Source organism: Liolophura sinensis, chromosome 12 (assembly GCF_032854445.1).
Source record: "Liolophura sinensis isolate JHLJ2023 chromosome 12, CUHK_Ljap_v2, whole genome shotgun sequence".
NCBI lineage: Eukaryota > Metazoa > Mollusca > Polyplacophora > Chitonida > Chitonidae > Liolophura > Liolophura sinensis.
Genome location: NC_088306.1, coordinates 21,823,374 through 21,848,353, shown reverse-complemented (window position 1 = coordinate 21,848,353; position 24,980 = coordinate 21,823,374). Strand labels below are relative to the sequence as shown.

At 38.1% G+C, this 24,980-nt stretch overlaps 1 long non-coding RNA gene across 1 annotated transcript in view; it reads right to left on the bottom strand.

The window, feature by feature from the left end:
- Positions 1–24,980, bottom strand: part of LOC135479007 (uncharacterized) — a 95,297-nt gene that overhangs the window by 33,110 nt on the left and 37,207 nt on the right. The window contains exon 4 of the long non-coding RNA XR_010445802.1: positions 3,563–3,597. This is a non-coding gene — a long non-coding RNA (uncharacterized LOC135479007). The remainder of the gene's footprint in view (positions 1–3,562; positions 3,598–24,980) is intronic.

The window sequence follows — 24,980 nt, the reverse complement described above, 5'->3', positions numbered from 1 at the left end:
CAGGGGACTTAATGGCTTTACACCGCGTCGGCAGCATTGCCGCTAAATCAGGGCGACTTTAATGGCTTTACACCGCATCGGCAGTATAGCCGCTAAATCATGGCGACTTAATGGCTTTACACCAAGTCGGCAGTGTTGCAGCTAAATCATGGCGACTTAATGGCTTTACACCGCGTTGGTAGTACTGCAGATAAATCATGGCGACTTTAATGGCTTTGCACCACGTCTGCAGTATTGCCACTAAATCAGGACGACTTTAATGGCTTTACACCGCGTCGGCAGTATTGCCGCTAAATCATGGCGACTTAATGGCTTTACACCGCGTCGGCAGTATTGCCGCTAAATCAGGGCGACTTAATGGCTTTGCACCGTGTCGGCAGTATTGCTGCTAAATCATGACGACTTTTGAAAAATAGATTTGATGCGTATCAAAAAAATGATGCCGATAATGGTAATAAAACATTTGCAAAAAAAAACACCCACTTCTGGGCATAAAACTTTACCATTTTCTATTCATACATTGGCAAGAAAAAGACTTGGACGACTCCAAATGTGAATTTCTTGCTCACATTTCTAAAACTTTAAGCGGCCATGAAACTGCATCCATTTCTGTCAGAGAGGTACAGAAAGATGAGGAGACAAACCTCATGCATATGTATGTATCTGTGTGTTGCCATATTACACACATGCACATAGCCACCACTGGCAATGAATGATGGGATACAGATAAGAAACACATGTAACATACATGCATGTCTACAGATACTGGGATGATTTATTTGCTGGATCCTGTACATCCATATTCAGCTGTATATATATCAGTGTATTTCCCAGGAGTCTCCTCTGACACATGACCTCTATTCTGCGCTGTATTAAATATATATTTTTATGGCAGAAAATATATATACTAAAAAAAAAAAAAAGCACAGAATATCAGTGTTGTGCGGTTAAACAGAAAGAACAGCAGTTTCCATCCATTAGCTTTCAGGGCTGCAGAATGGGACCTCAGGATTCCATTGTGGGCCTCTCACAAAAAAGATTGCATGTTGCTATGACACATGTATAGATGTCGCTTGTCAGTCACATGTATATATGCTGTGATGAATGTCAATGCACGGGACAGCTTTGCCTGTGATACATAAGCAGCAGAGGTACTTAGGAGGGGGGAGGAGGCAGCAGAGGCTTGCCTTTTAATTGCTACGTTACACGAAAGGTTTGACTACAGTCCTCTCTGGTTCGGCCACAACTTTAAATCAGGACGTTTGTCTGGTGAAATAAGAAGGGCAGTTGTTTACGGAGTTTGTGATGTTAAAGCAACCATTTCTATGGCTACAAAATTTAGACATCAAACATTCCACAGTCCCAGAAGTTATTAGTAATGGCAATGGCTCCATGTGTGGGCTACAGCCCAAAAGGTCACTGGTAAAAGATCAGGCAATGGTCCCAAGGGTAATTTTTAAAAGACTGGGCTATTTTCCCTTGGGTCCTTGGTAAAAGGCTGTTCTATGGTCCCAAGGTTCCTTTGTAAAAGACTAGGCTATGGTCCCAAACGTCATCGGTAAAAGGCTGTTCTATGGTCCCAAGGGTCATTGGTAAAAGACTAGGCTATGGTCCCAAACGTCACCGGTAAAAGGCTGTTCTATGGTCCCAAGGGTCATTGGTAAAAGACTAGGTTATGGTCCCAAAGGTCATAGGTACAGGTACATGGTCCTGATAACGCAAGTGGATACCAGACGCGTGCTCAGGTTATAGAAATATCTCGCTCCTGATTGGATAAAACTGATAAGATGGCGGTGCTTATGAATGTCTCATTGTGCATGGTTTGCTTACTTTGAACTGCGATACCTCGGTTGTGCAGCATCACAAAAATAAAAAGTTATGCTATTTTTGAAGTTCTTTTGGAATACTTTATCGATGCTTCTTTACACTGGGTCCATCGTTGTCTTTCAATTCTTTCAATACACAACTCAGATAATCTCCAGGTAAATGGTTTACCAGTGATATGTGAATGTCGAAGTTGATGAAATGTTCAATGAAGCTGAGATACAAAACTCTTCCATGTACAAGTAACTCTAGCAAACCACAGCTCTGGCATAAAAATGACCAAAAAAAACCCAAAAAAACAAAAAAAAAAACAACACATGAAAACATAAAAATAAACCATAAATACTATACTCCATAAACTTACAACAGATTCTCTGACAGCGTTGCCATGGCAACTCCAAGCCTGGTACAAGTGTCGAGCAATAACCTGTCTGTCAATGGAACATTTTTTTTTTGTTTTATTTTAGAAATCCCCTCGAGTTTAATACATGCAGTCTCTGGAGAAAGCCGGAGTACCTGACAGAAGATGTCTGGATCATGTATACTACTTACAGATATACCTTGATGACAAAAACACTTCTTCAAACACCCACGATATCTATCAAGTGTAACCTGGCCATAAACAATCTCTGTTCTAGGCCTTTCTCCAGTTTTTGCAATCAGTCCTTTTGGGGACATCAAAGCTCTAGACTTTTCACCTGTATTATATGATGGAGAACTCCAGGAAAAAAATCTGTATGTTTATTTTCCATCTTCATTCAGAAAAGAATATGTGGTTACTAAACATGAATGAGATGTTAGTCAATGTAGTTTCAGTGTTTCTATATGATACAAACTTTTTGCACAAATTCACTTTTCTAATTTCAGCTTAACTTTGCAATGTGTCAGCATTATCATTCACCTTACACAAAGGAAGGAAAGTTTATTGCCAATAAATACCTGACCTATTGTAAATCTTCAACCTTTTCAACCATCAAAGCACTTTTTTCAGTGCAATTTATGCATACAATAATTATGAAAACGACGCTAAAAAGATTTGTTTGTGCAAGCTTCTTTTTTTTTTTTTTTGATTGTTGTTTTACGTCGCACTCAAGAATATTTCACTTATACGACGGCGGTCAGCATTATGGTGGATGGAAACCGGGCAGAACCCGGGGGAAACCCACGACCATCCGCAGGTTGCTGGCAGACCTTCCCACGTACGGCCGGAGAGGAAGCCAGCATAGGCTGGTCTTGAACTCACAGCGACCGCATTGGTGAGAGGCTTCTGGGTCACTACGCTGCACTAGCGCGCTAACCGACTGAGCCACGGAGGCCCCTGCAAGCTTCTTCAAACTGGGCAGATTATTTTTCTACACACCACAGTTCTCTCAGAATGTTTCAAAGTATCGGTTGCAGTCGTGGTTGAATATGTTGAGGAGTTGGGCATGTATTAAACTTTTCTATATGAGCAAAATCCTTTTTCTCATTCACATGATCTACATCAAACATCACTTAACAATCTTAACTATAAAAACAATTATAATCCCAGTACAATTAATAATCAAAATTTGCAATGTTCACCACAGGTACTGGATTTGTCGGAGTTATACCACTACCCTTTGGCACTGCATTGTCATAAAGCAAACTAATAATCTTCACAGAACAAGCAATTTTGTCTCTTGTCATGTTAATATTCAACTCACCTGTAATTATACTAATCCCAGGTGAGAAATGAGGTAAGAACAGAGATACTTACCAATTGTACTTGTCCAACATGACTCTGATAGGAGTCTACAACATACAACAAATAACTCATAAACAGAAGTGGGCAGATATTACCAATACTTCATTTGTCATTTACAAAAACATCAAACTTGACAAAAAACAAAAAAGAAAGCATGTTAAATACAATTTTAAGTCTTAAATCAGCTAAAATACCCAAAACTAAACTAGGTAAACAGTGAAAAAAAGAAAAAATTGTTGAAATGTTGTAGTTAATTTGTCAAAAAACTCTTTGATGGATGATTTGTGAAGACATTTGAATAATATTTTCCTACTCATTTCTTTTCTTTATTAGATAATTAATACGATAATTTAATAAGAAGTTGCAAAACAAGAAGAGACAAAATAGATGTAACACTACTAAGAGCTCAACCTAATGATGATAAGTTTCATGCAATTTTGTTAAGTTTCCATGAAACTTTTTTTAAATCCATTTTAATCTTGCAGGCAACATCACATCAAACAAACTACAACTCTTGCTGGCTTCCTCTCCGGCCATATGTGGGAAGGTCTGAGAGCAACTTGTGGATGGTTGAGAGTTTTTCCCCGGGTTATGCTCTGTTCCCTCCCACCATAATGCTGGCCGGCATCATATAAGTGAAATGTTATTGAGTACGGCGAAACACCACAATCAAATAAATAATAAATAAATCAAACAAACTACAATCTACTTACATCAATATATGAAAGCAAGCACGCAAACCCTCGTTTAAATATCATTTATGCACATTTTTATTTGTCCTTTAGACTACTGTGAAGACTTTCATATTTTTGCAAACTACTGGAGTCAAAAAAAGTTATTACAACAAAAAAATGCCACCGTTTTTGGGAAGATGTATTACACAAAACCAAACTGGCAAACAAAAACATTACCTGCTACATTTTGCCCATAGAAAAACAAATTTGAAACAATTTCTTACAATTTAAAATCCTGAATTAAACAAATTCTAACTACTGCATGTATGAATATTAAGCAATGTGCATATATAAGTATATTTAAGAAAAACGCTCTGGCGAATTATAATACAGATAATGGAATTCGGAGAAACACACTATTTTAGGCAGATAACCGACAAACCTTGCTTGTTGACTATACTCGCTGTTAAGAGTCAGGTACATGTACATCACACATTTTCTATTTTCTACAACATGATCACTGACAGAAAGACCCAGTCATAATAATCGAATGATAAGAAAACAGCTGGATTTGGCCAACTGGTAAATTATCTGGGCCACAGATTGCAGAAAGTCAAACTTTTGCCGTTCACATTGTGCACATAAAGCACAGAAGAGAAGACCAGTGAAATAAAAAGCCTGTACAAAGTATGAGTCAAAACACTTATGTCACAGTGACCTGACATGACACAAAATAAAAAAAATCAGGAGAGACGGATTGTCAGTGCTCTGCACAGGCGGAGAACTACCATCATTGCTCTTTTCCTGTCTGTGTCGAAAGTGGCATTGATTTGTTCCAAATTAGGCAGCTTATTCCCCACGTCACAAGCCATAAAATGCCTAATTTTTCCACTAATTCCCGACATCACCCACGTACAAAAATGATATATTGTATCAATAGAACGTATGCCCCTATAAGCACTGGACGACGCATTCCAACAGATTTTTTATTTTAAATTAAGGATTTTTCTCCAACAATTTCAAATACACTATACTGTACGTGTCTACATTTAATACAAAAAAGAAAAAAACAAAACAGCAGTAAATATGAATTCAAGTACATGCAATACACACTCCTTCTCAATTCAATGTAGTATGTTAATATGAATACCTCAGCTCATAGCATCTTTTTTTTTTTTTTTTTAATTAATTCAATTTGAATGACATAAGGTCATTTCCAAGAAAAGTCACGTGTGACATGAAAAATCTCACAAGAATCTTTATTATCCGTGAAAGAAACACGTACAATGTCAGCTTTTTTTCCCTAACCAGCGAGAATGGTTTGCACAGAATCATTGTTAACTTGTGCGGAAGCCTGGTCTATAGTCTCAATGCGGACTCTGTCGCAATTTGTTCTGATTGCCGAGCACGAACAAAGGCGGCGGTTACCTATCGGAGGAGCGTTATCCATGGTCATCCAGGCAAGCCCACCTGTGTGGCTTGTCGACAATGCTAACACAAAAACAGGGGCCTTGGGGATGCAGAATTAGATAGGCCGCGCTCATATCTATTTAATGAGCTAGGCAGAAAGGCGGATTTTACATCAGGAAGTAACAGAACATGGCTGCTGTCCCAGACATGACACACGGCCATTAGGTACAGGTGAGCAATCAACAAGAATAACATCACCACAAGCGCATGCTTACAGGACACCCATCATTATTACGTAACAGCGCTGAATTAACATCTAATTCATACAACATGCAAGGGCTGATCAATGACATATCATTTCAAAATGATCTGATGATTAGCTTCAAGTTTATTTTTTCTCTGGCAAGCTAAAGGTTTTATGGTTTAACCTTCAGACTAGCTACTGAAATTTGCACTCCTCACACAACAACCTATTAACCTTGAATACTGTAATTCTTCAACCTTTTCACAAGTTTGCAAGGTGTTCATTAAAGCATATTCTGAAAGAATTATTTTGTTTACACAGATAAAATTGTACTTTTTGTGAAGCCCTGAAATTTGCCAACCCAAGCAATGTAGCTTTGTCTCAAAAATCAAATTAAAGATGTGCATAAATTGCACTGAAAGTCGCTCTTCAATATGAGTAAAAGTTGAGGAATTGGGGTACTCTTTCTTACTATTTATCTCAACCTGAAATCTGAAGAGAACAAAATTAGAAGAATTCTGCCCCGAATTCAGAAATCTCAACAGTTAGCTGTCCTACAATTAAAGACTACATGCATGTACAATACATTTTAATTTCTGGCCATGTTTTAATAGACCAACATCTTGTATAAATCAACATTGTCTGGATCTGAGTACTGCAGTGTACAGATTAAGGTTATTGTGCTTTCTTAACACTGGAACATAAGACAGATTATCTAATAAAATGGACAGACTACTTGCTTCCACAGCATGCCAAAACAAAGCGAAACAAATCTACCTGTTGGGTCTTATGCACTTGAAATGTTCCTACCACCAAAAATGTGGATGGCCACCAATACAGCACAAACCTAGCAGCGGTGCCTTGATTGGAACAAAGACCATCCAACCACACTGGTCACAGCTGGTACGTATATAGGTGTGTTAGGCATGACCCAAACCAGGATTGAACCCAAGTCTTCTTTTCTTGTCCCTTCATATATTAGGCTCACTTAATTACCGGAAACAGAATGAGTGCCACAATGACATTCTCAGGTTAAGTATATGTGCTGAACATCTTTAGAATGTATTATACTGTATTTTACTGTATAGTTGGTTGGCATGTAAAGTCTACTTTCAGATTCACACAAAGGACTCAAAATGATGGTTATGGTGCCAACACTTGAGTTTTTCAGATAAGAAATTAATCAAACTTAAAGAAAAAAAAATCTCAATTGGTCCCAGAAGGTGGATAAACCTATCAGAATCAAGGAAATTGTCTCGTTAAAGAAAAGCTTAAATTTATGGTGAAATACAGTACATGTCCTGTAAGCCTAACAGATATCCATCCAGTCTCCCCCTTACCAATTTGTGGGAGATTAAAGCTAGGCCAGGTACCCAGTTCTATGAGGGCCTTAACAGATGTGTTTGAGAGGGCCCCAGAGTGAGGGGAGAAGAGTAAAAGGTGTCTTAGGGGGCAAGGGGACCTCTCATCATGTCATCAAGGGCATAAACCTGATTACCCACAGCTGTTCACACCTAGACCTAATTACTCCTTAAGTGCCCCAGTCTGCACCCTTGAGGTACCTATACTGACCCCCCACCCCCACCCCTCACCCTCCAAGACCTGACTCCAGGGCTGCTGATGACTCTTGTGACCTGAGATGTCCTAGGGTCACAGCCTCCTAATGGGGCAGTCAGAAAAGCTAAAGCTGCAGGGTGGAAAACAGAAGAGAGGGGTGAAGGATTATCAGACCCACAAGATCTGATACTTGGAGTAGCTGACATAAATTTCGTTCTGCCTGATACTGGGAGCTCCACAGATTTTGACAAAATGTTTTCAGGCTTGTTTAGAAGTCATGATGATGTCTTACTGGGAAAATGTAACTTTCACCACCAAAGATTTATTTTATGACCTCAATTTTATCTGCCTCCAAAAATGCACCTTCAAACAAAAGTTTAGGTCATTCATCATATGTCTTTGTAAAACAGCAGAATTCATAATACGGTTATGAAGTATTCTATAATACACATTACTATATCTGTACATAGGTTTTCTACAATATAGCTAAATATTTTATGACATTTATTTGGCTCTAGAAACACGCTTTGGGGCGGGAAGAGACTTGAGGCTAAGTGGCTGACTAAGGCTTTCTGTGGACCATTAGATTATAGCGTCCACAGCCACTTACATAACCATTCACCAAGATCTTTAAGGTGCCAATAACAGTCTAGCCTGATATCCCCAGCGAACTGCTGGGTAAAGCCTGTTGTGAATTCCTGGCCTTGAATCAGGAGATAAAACCTGTCAATGCAGAACTGAGAAACATCTTACACATCTATTTATCTACAGTTCTCCAAAAACAAGGGCTTCTGCATGTTTAAGGCACTCGTATTGAAAATTGTTCTGCTGCTTGGGTCAGGGACAATGAACTTGTACCTGCACTCAGCAGATGTTTACAAATGATACAGATGATTTACAAATGTTTGAACCTTCACTTTTTGGAATTTTTATACCACATCCTCTTTGTCTTCAATGCACTTACAATGTACATTTAACTCTTATTACTAAGGTTTCGATGTTTAATAATCTTCAGTCCAAACCAATGCTTGAAATGTCGTGGCTGGGTAATTAATTATTTTTTATTATTTGTCATATTTACAAATATTCAAAAGAGTATGCATGTATATATGCTTGGAATTTAACAATTTATCAGTCCTGTGATGACTAAGTCATTAGGGTTGTGTACCCTACCCTACTCACTGTGTCTTCATGTGGCAGGACTAGTCCAATCAGAGTCCACCACTAAAGTATAATGCCAGAGAGACCAGACTTGACACCACCCCCCAGTCACATTATACTGACACCAGACCAACCAGTCCTGCTTCCATGCTCTAATCTCTCAATGCTGAGCGCTAAGCAAGGATGCAACAAGTACAATTTTTAAAGTCTTTTGTATGACCCACCCAGTCGTAGAGATTGCCAGTGTATTTGTTGTATTAAAGAAGCAATTCATGTCAATCACAAATACTGGCAATGTTCATGCATGTTAAAAAAAACAGGCAATGTTTGTCACAAAGACCAATAAAGCGTGTCACAAAAATTGGCAATATACATGCACGTTATGAATACAGGCAAATGAACGTCAAAGAGATTGGCAATTTATGTGAGTGAGTGAGTGCTTGGGGTTTAACGTCGTACTCAACAATTTTTCAGTCATATGACGACGAAGGAATCATCAGGGTGCATGTACGTGTAATGTGCCTCCTTGTTGCAGGACGGACCCCCACCGCTCTTTTATTTAGTGCTGCTTCACTGAGACGACTTACCGAAGGCAAGTAAGCCACCCCGCCCGAGCCATTATACTGATACGGGTCAACCAGTCGTTGCACTATCCCCTTCATGCTGAACGCCAAGCGAGGAAGTTACAACTTCCTCTGTTAAAGTCTTAGGTGTGACTCGATCAAGGATTGATCCTAGATCTACCGGTCCCGAAGCGGACGCTCTACCAACTGTGCTATCCGGGCCGGTTGCAATTTATGTGACAAAGACAACCAAAGCAATGCGCAAAAACTGACAATGTATGTGACAAATGTCACAAATATGGATCATGTGTAGGTACATGTGTATCAAAATCTGAGGATCTATATCATCTATATCTTCTAAATAAATAAAGAAAGGCAATTAATGCCACAGAGGCTATAACAATGTGGGTCAAAAAATAAACTTTTAAGGATATCCCGTAATGGTTCGTGCAAAGTTTATAAACAACTATCACGCTAGGTGTTCAGGTAAAACAAGGGTCATGGCCAGCTTTCATCTAACCCAGCATATTTGTCTCATCCTTTCATTTCTATCTTCCCAGCATGTAATTTATTTTTCACATATCTGTCTGTAAGGGCTGTACATGATATGCTCATGTATTAATATAGTCTGTAGGCCACCTGTGGCTTGGTCAAGGCCAAGCGTTGTCCACTACGAGGGATTTCCATACATATACAGTAACCTCAGGAGACCTACCTGGGGAGGCAAAGTGAAGTTCCCTTAAATCATGCATCACTTTCAGGAAACTAAAGGCCTTACCTAGTGACACGTGAAGCGAGGTGTTGGGGGAGAAGTCCCAGATCATCATTACTTCAATTTTTACTCGACACTTGGGAGCTCTATACACAGAGAAGTTTTTGACCTTACCCTCATTCCTTGCATAAACCTCATGTACTTTTGACAAATTCCTAACCTTATCATCTTCAATACATGATTAACCTAAAAAACAGGAGTCAACAGCATGTACTGCAGTTATTTATTAGTTTGATTTCTTCCCTTGTTGTTCTAACACATTCTCAAGTACTATTTATTTATTTGCATGATCAGTGTTTTATGCCGTACTCAATAATATTTCACTTATAGGACAGCGACCATCATTGTGGTGGGAGGAAAACGAGCAGAGCCTGCGGGAAACCCACAACCATCAGCAGGTTACTGACAGATTTTTCCACGTACCTCAAGAACTATTGATGTATAAGATGACAGCCAGTTACACATGTGGAGGAAACCCGAGTTCCTTGCATAAACCACCAATCTCTGGCAACAAAATGAAAAACTTTTCCATGCGTGATGTCATGTACCCACTATACAGTAGTCTTTCACTGAAACGTATAACATTTTTGTGGATTTAGTTTTGAAAAACTAACAGGCAGAATATATCTTTAGACAAAGGACAAATAAAAGGATATGGGCTGGCATAACATCACATTGTTAGTGTTTCAACTGTACACATATCTTGGCGACACGTTTTGAGGTTAGTCGTTTAATTTGGGTCCTTTACAGGCAGCAATATAATAGATGAATACGTGCATGAAAAATTAAGAATGACAAAAAAAAAAAAAAAAAAAAAAAATGAAGGTATACTTCATAAGAAACAGCAAGTAAACAAAGCTTAAATTACATTGTAATTCTTTTTGTCTTTGCAGCTGTAGAACAGGAATTACAGCTCAATTAATAAACAAAATTTACCCCCATAATTCTTTATGTACCTCTGCACTGCATCTCATCCTTATGTACATGGAGATAACCTACATGTATGCTCTCCAAATAAACCAGTTTATAAACAATAAAAAATTCAAGTTTCATTTGAAAAAATTCCACACCCAGAACATGTCATTGGGAAAAAAAGAAGTTTTTTTCTCTGCTTTCAATTTCGCCACACCTCCTGTGTAATTATTCTTCTTTAATTCTGTAACAGGCCCCAGGATTACGAAGCAATCTCACCCTTTCAAGTCAAAATTTCAAATCACTTTAAAATTGTTATTTCTTACGTAACAAGGCCAAAATCAGGCTTGACAGCATAAATTCAAGGTAAGTTATTGAAAAACAAATTTCAGCTAGACTTACAGAAAGGAAAATACCAAATTTAATGATTGAAATTTTGAATTAAGTCTAAGATCGCTTCGTGATCCAGGGACCTGATCTTTTATATTTGATAACTGTTCAAAGAAGATAATTGTTTGTAATATTGTTGGTGAAGTTCCTGATCGCTGATAACCCATTTTCATACTACATGCTTACAAGTACATTTAGAATGGATAGTGCCACAACAAAAATGTCACTATTCTTTGAATAGTATGATCAATATATGTTTTTCTCAAGTCATTCAACTCTACTTCTCTGGTACTTGATATTAAATGTGTAGCTGTTAACACACATAGAGAATTCAGACTCTGCACATCCTGATCAATATGCGAACTTAAAATTATCCCCGAGGCCACAGCATGCATAATAAGCGTCTCATCTCATCCCGAGCCTGTTCTCATTTACATTACTGATGAAACAATTAAAAGCTTCTGCATCCTTGTAACATATACAGCCACAGTCAACCACAACAAAAACAATGGGGTTGAATAAATAATAAAAACCAAAAAACAAGGCGGATGAAGGCACACAAAAACAACGGCAGATGGCGCATGAGACAGGCGCTGTCATATTCCTGTCCTCCTAATTAGGTCAAAGGTCACACTGACCTAAGGTGCGAGGTCAGACTGTCTACTCGCCTGGTCTCTGTCTGCTCACTGAAGCCTCCTCTCACATCAGCTCATAACCAATAATGCAGCTACAGCTGGCTGGATTACGCAATGTCGTTCAAGGCGGGATCCATGTGAAAAGGAAGGACGGGGCGAGCACTGGGGCTGAAGCTGTGGAGTCTAGACACCCATCTCTCAGGAGCGAGCAGACCCACAGTTAACATAATTACCTGTCGATTGTCTGTGAGTCGACTTTGGACCACTGACGGACGTCCATTATTCTCGTGCCTTATAAACTTCAGTGGGCTTCAATCGTTGCTGACTTCCTGTAAGCCAACACTAGTAATAAGATTGGGAGGAGGGAAAAGCAAAGACTGATCAAACAGCCAAAGTGCTTGGTTATATTCCAGTGCACAGCTCCTCAACCCATCCTACAAGGAGTCTTCAATAAAAGTTTGAGACACTGGATGATACTCACCAATCCCTGCTGTTCTCTGCTTATAAGTGAACCCTGCCCTATGTCATCACGCTCTGAGAGGCTATCCGTTTTAATTGGCAGAGTTCTTGCTCCAGTAAATTTTATGTCCAAATATTTAGGCAAAAGGAACTGAATTTCCACAAATGCGGTGCGACAGGCTTTACTAATTTATTGATAGTGCACCAGGGAACACCATCCTTAACAACACAGAATCAATTGCAATGATTGGTGTTTGCAGCCAAGTTCATTTCAGTGATGAAGACAGATCAGTGATGAGATTGGCAGCTATTTCTTCTGTCTGCCCTATGTCCTGACAGAATTCCCTTTCTAATAATCTACTCTTCACCTCATACAATTGTATAACAATCAACACCCCTTCACCTCACAGAATTCACTTCCAATCAACCCCCTTCACCTCTGCAAAATTCTGTTACAATCAACACCCCTTCATGTCAGAGAAATCAGAATTCCCTCACAATCAACACCCCTACACATCACAGAATTCCCTTACAACCAACACACTTTCACCTCACAGAATTCCCTTACAATCAACACCACTTCACTTCCCCTCAAAGAATTCCATTTCAATCAACACCACTTCACTTTGCCTCAGAGAATTCCCTTACAATCAACACCACTTCACTTCCCCTCACAGAATTCCCTTTCAATCAACACAACTTCACTTTGCCTCAGAGAATTCCCTTACAATCATCACCGCTTCACTTCAGAGAATTTCCTTATAATCACCTCACAGAATCCTTTATAATCAACACCCCTGCACCTCACAGAATTCCCTCACAATCAACACCCCTACACCTCACAGAATTCCCTTACAATCAACATCACTTCACTTTGCCTCAGAGAATTCCCTTACAATCAACACCACTTCACTTCATAGAATTCCTCTAATCACCTCACAGAATCCTTTATAATAAACACTCCTTCACCTCACAGAATCCTGTCACAATGAACAGCCCTTTACCTCACAGAATTCCCTTATAATCAACACCCCTTCACCTCAACGAATCCTGTCACAAAGAACAACTCTTCACCTCACAGAATCCCGTCACAACCTCACAGAATTCCCTTATAATCAACACCCCTTCACCTCGCAGAATCCCTTCGCAGTTAATGCCTCTTCACCTAACAGAATTCCCTTATAATTAATCAACACCCCTTCACCTCATAGAATCCCCTCACAATCAACACCTCACGGAACTCCTTGACAATCATTATATTTCACCTCACAGAATTCCCTTGCTATCATCACCCCTGTTTCCCACACTTCCGCCCCCGTTCGGCCAGAACTGTTCTGTCTGTCCCTCACTGAGGAAGCTTTTTTAAACTGGGTTGATATCATTGATATCACGTCTGTAAGCTACTTAATTTCCAGAATGACAGTTAGGGCACTAAGAAAAATGTATTTTGAAGCCATTTTTACCCCCAAAAGTGAAAGCTGAAAAATTTATTTGTACTGTTATATGTTATTGCACATGATAATCTGAACATTAAGAACTAAAACCAAAGCGTTTCATGTATTCTTTAATTGTTCATGGCCTAATTATAGGACACTGTCTCAAAATAAACCTGAATACGTGACTTATGTCATAAACGTTAATTTAAAATGGCACTCAAAAACATTTCCTTTAATTTTCCTTTACCCTTGATCTTTCATAATTTTTCTCTTACTGATGAACAAACTTGGCTAGCCACACAGTGCAATCTACCTTTTGTAAAGAAAACATACTCTATCTGCTCTGAGAGTACCAATTTTAGTTAAATTTGACTTTAAGGGCACTTCTTAGCCTAAATTTAGAGAGGTGTCGTGTGATCAAAATCTGAGTAGACCTAGATTAGCTCGTCACAAGATACATGTCACATTGGTGGAAGACATTCCTTATCCAACGCTGGGGTTGAACCCACACTCTGTATGCCTTAAGACTGGAGCCATGATCAGCTCCAAACGAATTAATTCCAAGATGTATCCTCTTCATTTCCACATATTATCTATACACAATTAGGTGCCCAATTCCTCAACCTTTTCGCATATGACAGAGCAACTTTCAGTGCAATTTATATGCCTCTTTAATTTGATTTTGGAGACAAAACTACATAGGTTGGGTTGACCAAATTCAGGATTTCACAAACAGTATAAGTTTATCATTCTATATAGATTAATGCCTTCAGAATATGCTTGAATGAACATATTGCAAACATGCGAAAAGGTTGAAGAATTACAGCAGATTTCCTTCTAAAAGGTCATGTACAAGCAGCTGGCTTTGATATTGTAATAACTATACACTTGTAATAAAATTTGTCCAGGTGAACCACCACGAATGTCACCCACACACCAATGACAGGTAATGGCAAATAAAGTCGTCTACCCTAAAAAGTCTGACATATCCACACGTAATCCTTATTAATCAGTCTTAAAGAAGTAACATATCTTTATTAACACTTAATAAGGTGAAATATCAGGTGTGGAACCAAATATATTAATACACTTGTATCATTACATTTCTATTGCTATAATTCAACATAATGGCTGGTAATCTACACCATGTGTTACAATATCCTGAGACAATTGTCTACATAAATAAGTAATGTTCTTATATATATATATATACATGTATAAATGCTAAAAAGCATGATTTACTAAACAGGTCTGAAAGTAATACATGTACTTCCAAACTGTGTAATATTACATTTGCCATTATGCTTCTGTTATTACACACCTGGACATACCATACACGTATATTAACCATTACCGTATGTATACAAGACTTCTAATTTTCAGACAAGCTGTCATTATGAATCATACACAGGATATTGCAAGGCAGAATCTGAATAGCCATAAATACCGTTAATTCTAAACGACTGGTGCTTCACCTCCTACTGTACACCAGACTTATACACGCATGTATATAAACATTTAATTAGAATGGAGGCAACGTTTATGGGTGAAGGAAATTGCGTTTTTCGCGAAACCATGACCCTTTGCCAGGTACCTACCAAATCTCAAATTCCATATGCATACGAGACTTGTACTCAAAATTGGCTCCAAGCAAACAATTCGGTCAGTGGCAAGAACGGTTAAGCTTTACTCACCATATCCACAATGTTTGATTCCAGCGGTTCAAAACTGAGCTTTTTCACTTTGACTTATATTTTCCACTCATTCACAACAATGAACTATGCAAACATCAAATGCTGTGCTTCAGCTCGGCACGAAAATAAGTATGAAGCATCACTGATTCTTAAATGTGATCCATTAGCCCACCTAAGAATTCAAATGTTAAAATGCATTTTGTTAATTCAGTAAACAGAACAAATCACAGGGTAGTTTGCATGTGGTTCGCAGTGTTTTTCCGCTAAGGTTATCTATATTTCTCTGGCCAGTCAGCTCATATTGATGACTGACATTTCCATGTGAAAGCATGGCTTGTGTTCTATATCCTGGTCAAGACGCCGATATTAACGTAACCTTACAAAGTTCACATTCTAACTGGATGACGTAGCTGTCTCACAACGGACAGTGGGAGCCATTCATGGAACACAAGACCCGTCCTAGTCAGGAATGATTATTGTAATGTCACGAACCTGTGAAACGCTAGAGGTTTTCCTGGCAATATCGAAAATGAAAACTGAACACTGGAAGAATGAAAAGATTGTCAAATGACAATGGAAGCAGAGATGACTAAACCACTGGGTTACCAAGACTACAGGCGAGGAAAGGAGGGTGGAGTAGGGGTTGGGAGTGGAGAGAAACAGGGGGTGGGGTTGTGGAAGTGGCTTCTCCTTTCTTTCTAAAGGAGAAATACATGTGAATGAAGGCAAATAAAATCAAAAGATGTGTACATTTTACATGCACACATGTTTTCAATTTCCAGAATAACACCATTTTAGTCAAGGTGTCTCATTTCTACTCTCTAGGGACAAAAAACAATAAATTTCATGAATTTGGAAGTTCCACATTTGTATCTTTTCATCAAATAATTTGAAGTCATAAAAATAAAACACTGTTTTCATTTAACTTCTTTTTAAAGATATATAAAGATTAAAGAATAAAGACCCCCGGTACCTGTATAATAACCACTGGTCGGTGCTGTCAAGAGTTTTATAATTATTGCAGCCAGAGAGTTACATGTCCATGGGATGAAGATGTAGAAAAATCCACAAGGAAACAGACTGCTAACTATAACAGCTGCCTCATGCACTATGGGATCGCATAAGACAGTATGCTGACTTCCAGCAGTCAGCTGATCTTTCTAAGGACTTTGTTGTTTAACCAGTGCTAACTCACAGTATTATGTTGCTGGAAACAGCCTAACAGACGTATAAATATTTCCCTGCAGAAGTTGATGAGAAGACTAAACAAATGGCGATGCGGAACTTAACACTGACGTTCAGCGTTTCACCATTTGCTCAGATATGCTACCCGCATACCGTCCCAAATACCTGGCCGTAATTCTCCCGCGCAGAGCTGTTTTCATGGCTATCTGTGCATCAAGTAAAGAATCTGCTGGGGAGATCTTGCTTCTGATTTAGACCCAGCTTAGACAGTCTTAATTGGCAAGCGCAAAAATATTTACTGTGAAAACAGGGAATTGCCTAGCAGGGGGGTTAAGTTAGCTGTTACACAATCGTTAACGTATCATGTGAGAGGGATCTCATAAGGAGCCCATCAAACACCACACAAAATACTGAAGTGAGGCAAAAGTCTAAACCAACACAACCATTTCCCAACTAAAACTGAACACATTGTTTGCCAATGAATTAAAAAAAAATATTTAAACAAGCTCAAATTGACGATCTCATTCATGTGAAATGCCCGTGCTTAACGGTAGGATGTCAACAAGATTACCCACCACCTAACTTTTAATACAGTGTCCTGCCTGGTTTTGTCCAACCATAATGCTGACAGCCATTGTATAAGTGAAATATCCTTGAATATGACGTAAAACACAATTAAACCAAATAAATTACAGTCTATTAGTCAAGGGTAGTCATAGTCACGTTCACCTTTCACTTCATCGCCAGTCTGGAGCTTTTCTGGTCAAAGGCACAGGTTTTCTCCACACTATATCTGTTTTCCTACTTTTTTCTCTTCATTTCTTTTTCTATTCTTAACCATCATTGTATATGTACATGTAAGCACATGTAAGAGAATACTTTTGAATAGAACAGATTCAAATAAACAGATAAGTTAGTTATGAAATTTGTAATGCACAAGTACTCATCTTCATCTGAAGAAATTTACATTATTCGCTAAGAGTTGAAAGTGTGATTACAAAATTTAGATGTATGTACATGTACTTCAGAATCATACTTTTAGCTGGGGGGTGGGGGTGCTTAGAGTCTTTGAGACGCTTACAAGAAAATTAACATGACACAGATAGAGAAAATAGTAGAAAATTGGAAACGAGACAGCCTGATTTCAAATTCTGGCTAAATTTATGTTCAGAACCATCAGTAATGACGCATAAGTCTAAATGACACAACCAAAAGCGTATTCGCATGTGCATGTAGACAAGCACGTAGACAGAGGAACAGACAATAAGAGCATGTTACAAGTCACTTCAGACCTGGTTTCTTCTTTAAGCTGGAAGTGTAGTCTGCATGTCATCTACAACTTTTGGTTAAAAACACAAATTCTGTTGCACTGAAGTAAACTGAATTAGAGGCCATAAGCCAGGATTATAGAGCAAAGGAAAAACTTACATGTACATGCTCTGAAAATTGAGAGAGGATCTTTTTACAAGTGTAAGGCAGACGGAAAAAGAACAGCTGTTGTGAAGTTGTGGTCTATGTTTTGAGGAACAATCTGAGTTTAGGCCCAATAATGTCATTCTCTGAGCGTGAATCATCATTGAACAGTAAGATTTTCACTGCAACAACATAGGCAGGGAGGCTGAAACCGACTCTCAAACAAACATTAACCCTTCCCAGTCAGCCAGGAAATAAACAGAAGGCAAACACTGGAATGGTTGTTTTTCACCATAGGAGGCTGAGAAAACAGTTCCATCATGACATTTACAATGGCAATTTCAAAACCTCAAACTGCATAGTCTTGTGCTGTTTTGTTCTCCTAACTCCAAAAGATGGATGTAAAATCTTACAGTTCGGACCTGGGTCAAAAGTGCTCTCAACTGAGAATAAATACACAGCGTTCTTGATTTCTGCAGTTCTACTTTGATAAGTACTTTCAAAACAAAAAATAAAGTTGTAATAAAACCTTAAAGAAAATGAAAAAAAAAGAACATCCTTCAAAAAAAATGAAGTTGTTGATTTACGTCTTGACGATCAAAGGCAACTTATAAACATGTAACAAAGTAGTCATAAACTTCATTTACCAACAAAGTTCAACTTGGTAAAGTTTGTGCAGTAATGTACATATACATATATTTATCGTGAATCAGACAGAAATACTCTGCTTTCTTAATGTGCATTGGTCAGTACCACGAAACCAGTCACGTGCAGGACATGTACATGTATATTTATTTATTTATCCCACACCAGGCAAAATGCTCCAGTTTTAATTAGACTGCAAATGTCATATGAGGGTTTTGTATATTCCCATATCCTGGAGCTGAAGTCATATGCATCTACTGATTGGGTTTATCTCCCTTTTGTTTGGCTGAAGCAATTGCGTCCAATGACTCAATGTCAAGACATAACAGTTACAAAGTTGTGCATCAATGAGCGAAACATAAGGACGTCACATAGGATAGTTAATTAATGCAACACAGTCAACATGATGACATCATGGTTCCCAGGTCGCCGCATCGGAGCTCCTCGATATGGCATGAACTTATTCTTGAAGATTTTTGGGTTTTCAGTACGACGTTAAACCCCAAGCACTCACTCACTCTTGGGTTTTCCATGAAACAGGTTTCTGCCTAGTTTTGTCTTTTTTTCTGCTGGATAAATATTAGTTACATGGTTACTCTGTGACACCATGCATTTACCTATCCTATCAATGAGTAACGAAATTATCCTGTGAAAGACCCATCAAATTCAGTGCAGAAGGCTGATATATTGGCGACTAGCTTCTGCCACAGCACTATTTTCACCGGCAAACCAAGGGGTTAGATAACCTAGTCAAGAGATATATAATTATGCAGGATACGGAAATATACACGTCCCCTCCATGTAAGCATTCCTGTTCAGTGAAAATGGGAGAATTTTATCTCGTATAGACAATAAACATATGTATATAGTGTGAGTAACCATCACATTGAGCTCAGCTGAAAGCATATAAACAGTAACTAATAATACAAGTACACTTAACAGGTTACAATGATGTCCGAGAAAAAATAATCTGATGGTATCTAGAAATTCTAATTTTCACTCCAAGCTGACGTCTACATGTACGTGGGCACTTTTCACTGTATATGTTAAGTCAGGTTCCCTCTATTGGTCGGTCGACACCTAAAGCACTCTTCCCATCTCAGTGGATGAGCCCTTGTGTAGCCTCTTAGCGAAGGCAGACCCCATGCTACCCATTAACCCAGTTCAGGTACACAGTAGTAGGTATTAGGAATGGTCCAGCTATCCCCCATCTGGCCAGCACACTTTCAAGATGTCATTACATTAGGTCTAAACAATAGGAAGCGGAATGTGTCAACATACACACGCAATATGGTGATCACAGTTAGCGGGAATCTAGGTCAAAAAAGAGAAAAATTCATCAGCATCACATGATGAAAATGCAAGACTTCGTAGAACAACGCTAACTTCACCGAGAGCATGCTCATTTGTACAAACCAATACAATAGTTGTCTTTCAGCGAAAAAAAAAAAAAAAAGAAAAAGAATTTATTCCCTAATGGAGTGAACACATGGAACAGTGTACATGCTAATATATCGAATGAAAATACCACACCAGTATTATACATTTATTGTACATGTATCTTCAGCATCGGCAGAGATAACTGAAGGATTGACGTTTTATTCAAATTTTATTCACACAAAAATGAAATTATGAACCACACAGTGTAGTGTAGTAAGCCCTACTAGCATTGGTCATTGGCTTGGATTGCTCTTGAATCTTTATTCAGTTGACTGAAGAACTTACATGTATGATTGTCAATTATTGGGAAAGGTATAACTAGTGGATGATATGTTTTGATCTTTCATTATAAGCTTTTTTTTTTCCAATGACATTTTCACTAATTATAGGTGGAAGTTCGGGAAGATAAATTATATGTTCAATTACTGAAATTATAAATAAAAGTACCTGAATTATCCATCAATGCAGACCGTAAATCCATTTGTTTTTTGGGGTTTTTTTTTGCTTTGCCTTTGGAGAAATAAAATATGTGCAATGGTCTCTGTTCATCTGATGTGATTTATTTATTTATTTGATTGATATCTTACGTCATACTCAAGAATATTTCCCTTATACGACGACGGCCAGCATTGTGGCGGGAGGAAACCTGGGAGAGCCTGGACATATCTTTCATCTGATGTGATAAAATGATTAATGAATGTTAGTGTTTGAGTTCAAAAAGATACACTCTAAGAAACACAAGTGCATACATGTATTTGGGAATAAAGAGTAAAATTTATTTATATGATTGGTGTTTTACGCCATATTCAAGAATATTTCACTTATATGACGGCGGCCAGCATTATGGTGGGTGGAAACCGGGTAGAGCCCGTGGGAAACCCACGACCATCCGCAGGTTGCTGCCAGACCTTCTCACGTATGGCCAGAGAGGAAGCCAGCATGAGATGGACTTGAACTCACAGCGACCGCGCTGGTGAGAGACTGCTGGGTCATCACGCTGCTCTAGCACGCTAACCAACTGAGCTACGGAGGCCCCATTAAGAGTAAAAAGATTCACTGAAGTGCTTTAGCGTGCAATGATTGAGCATATAGCAAAGTATTGCTACATCTATGTGTGCACACTACTGGTAACAACTGACATAAGTGCAACCTTAAGTATCGGGAGTCAACATGAAAAGACATGGTCAACCACCTGCCAGTATCCTGTCAATATAAATGGTGTCATCTTTCTATTTTCTACCAGGCAGGCGTTCCAGACTGCTTGGTTTTACCTGTCACAATTCTGCTGGGTTACTGAGGTTTCAATGGATGTATTCAAAATTCTAAACACACCTTCACACAAAGACAAGGTAAAAAGATAAAAAAAAGACACTTCCTTGAAAGGACTGCCAAAAGAAAGCAGCAAAATATTGGAGGCCCATTTTAGTATTACCCTTCTGTGATGCAGTCAAGGATGAAACTATACTGGGAGAAAAATAAACAAAGCTGATTTATTCGATGATTGCAATACGTCACTTAAAACTTTTATTTAAAAGTTATAAACCAATTATCACCAAATGTACATACCTTAAAATTTCAAAAAAAAAAAACAAAAAAAAAACTGTAATTTTTAAAGCCACCTCTTTGACTGTGGTTCATGATATGACATTGATTAACAGAATGCATTAAAACCAAGCTTGTAATTCTTGATCAAGGATATGTACAGAGATCCCAAACACAAGGCTGTAGCTCTAGTGTTATCCCAGACTGCCTTCTTCACTGGATAAATGAATGTATATTTCAGGTATTTTTGAACACATATAACTGCCCTGGAATTAGTCCAATCCACAGACTATACATTATACATACACATTCAAACATACATTGTCACACAGACACCTCAACATAAACTGTTTACCATAAAATGGAGAGATGTCTACCGATGGAGAGCTTGGTGCCAAAGCACATCAAAAACCATCTTATCACTCATCGCAGATAATGGTGAAACATCACGATTTCCTTCACAGATACACCTAAATGTGATTGTTCACGCTGTTTGATACTATCTTTTTGTTTCTATATCATGAGATGGCTGGATCCAGTAATCTTTGACAAAAACTTGAATTGATCATGTTTAAAATAAGAAAAAGAATGTTTCAATATATACATGTATATTGTACTGAAATAAAACTCCCCTGAACCATAAACAATGTCTCCAATTATTTTGTGACTGCTTTAATACATCAACTGCATACTTCAAAAGAAGCACAACGACAGATCTATTCAGTTCACAGTCTTTTCGATCACCAAAGAACTTATTTTCAGTGGAATTTATGCATACAATTATTAAAATGATAATAAAAAAGATGTGTTCATGTCATTAAAGATGCTAGCTTCACAAAACTGTGTGAATTATTTCTCTACACTCCATAGTCATCTCAGAATGTTTTAAAATACTGAAGGTAGAGATGGAATTGGAAAAAAAAAATCTGCTGTCCAGCCATATAAGTGTACATATATTAGCTTACGAGTTGAGTCCAGTATAATAGATATTCAAATGAGGGAGTCAAAATGATCCAGGGCACTTTTGGTGGGCGTGTTATAATACATTATGACAAAACATGTGACTATACTTTTTAAGACAGTACATCCTGGAGCCTCTCTGGCTGAGGTGGTTAGCATGCCAGCGTGGGGCAATGACCAAGGGGCCTTTCACCAATGTGGTTAATGTGAGTTCAAGTCCAGCTAATACTGTCTTATGTCCACTCCGACAGTATATCGAAGGTCTGACAGCAACCTGAAGATGGTTGGGAGTTTCCACTAGCTCTGCTCGGTTTCCTCCCACTACAATGCTGGCCACCATTGTAGAAGTGAAATATTCTTGAGTATGGCGTAAAAATCAAATAAATCAATAAAACACAGTACATGTGCATCTAACTGTGCGTACTTGTTTAGATATGCACATGTATACTTCATATCATATTACATAAGCAATGCAGATGTTCACTGCAGACATAAAATAAGTTGTACTGCTCTCTGATAAAAACTTACATGATGTTGTTTCATCTATGTATTCACATGTAAGGAACACCCACACAGCGATGTCTTACTCTTTATGTTAAAGTGTGTGATAATCTAGCTACATGTATCATAAATGCGTTCTACGAGGCACTTCTATAGACATAAGACTTGCCAAAGTATGTTACATTTCTTGTCAAAAACAGCCTGAGACAGTCTCACAGAAACAAGAATTTTTTGGGGGGCAAAAAATGGGCATTGTATCAAAAAAACTACTTTGTATTTTTGTCCGACATTACTCAAGCTCCAGACACTTTGAACGCCACTGGAATTCTGTGTAGCAAAAAAAAGAAAACCCCTGCAAATTCCACCAGGGGGAAATATCTCAGTAGTGAAGTTTGCCAAAGTCAAACAACTTTTTAACATTGAGTATCATTTGGTATAGAACATGTTGATCTGTTTATGGAACAAAAATTTGACAGATGTGTTTGACTCATCGAATAAATACTACCAAATTTTACACTATCCGAAACTTCGATTTTTTTTGCACTGTTTGGAGCATTTCGCCTTTATTTAATCTTTCTCCATCACACTCGTACCTGATTTATTGATGCTGAGAAGAAAACATGCTTTATGAAAAAGAAAACAGCAACTGTAACACAAAAAGAACGCTTCCTATTTTTACAAGTTCAAAGCATAAATGACCATATAAACGTGGCTTTTGCCCATAACAAGCAAAACAGATTATCTACCCTAATTGCTGGATCCAATATAATTAATCCTGAAAAACTTAAATAATCATGTACATTCATAGATATATATTCTCACGATAATTAGATAACACTGTATCTAAAAAAAAAAATGGTGAGCAATTATGTTGCCTGGTTTTAATATTGCGTCTCTGTCTATCATGGTATTTTCTCATATTGCACAGAAACACGATAATTTGCTGTGTCACAAAGACTTCTGCAAGCATCTGCACATTGCATACGTTGCTCACTTGAATGTATTTTTACAGTCTCACAAGTATATTAAAATAACTATAAGTATTTCATTGGTGTTTCACACCATACTCAAGAAAAGTCAAGAGCCTTCATTTTACTAACTTTGTTCATTTTAATTTTGTGTTTAACTTATTTATTTCATTGGCGTTTCATGCCGTACTCAAGAATATTTCACTTATGCGATTGTGGCCAGCATCATGGACGGAGGAAAGAGCCCGGGGGAAACCCAAGACCATCCGCAGGTTGCTGCAGACCTTCCTACTTAAGGCTGATTTTTTGTTTTAATGGTGAGCTGACATTTAAAAGTCATAAAACGGAATAAAAAGAACACTGTAAATCCACCTCTCTATTTTGTTCAATCTTGATGTTCTAATGATTTTTCTGTTTTTCAATGCTCTCCGATCACGTGACAAAATCTTCCACAGTCACTACTAAGATAGTCCACATTTCTCAGAAATTAAATGATTTTCAAGTTTTATTTTCATACCCTCCTCAGACAATGAAAAAATGATAAATTCAACCTGTAAAACAACTACCGCTATTTTTACTGGTATATGTGGCCATTATACCATAAAATAAATTCCTTTTAGCTGCCTTTCTTCAATGATATTGTTATATCTTTAAATTTTTTGTTTATTTTTTTTCTTGTCGCATACAAAAGTTATGGGAGTGTATCAGAGTAACAGAGCAATGTGCATGCCGCACCTTTGCTAGGCAGGAGTGGAAATTCCTTGGAAGATGCCTAAATACCAGAGCGAGCAGAAAAGCTAGGCTGCATTCACCCTGCCTTAAATCTCTTCCCTCCTCTTTCCACCCTCAGAATAGATGGGGTGTCAGAA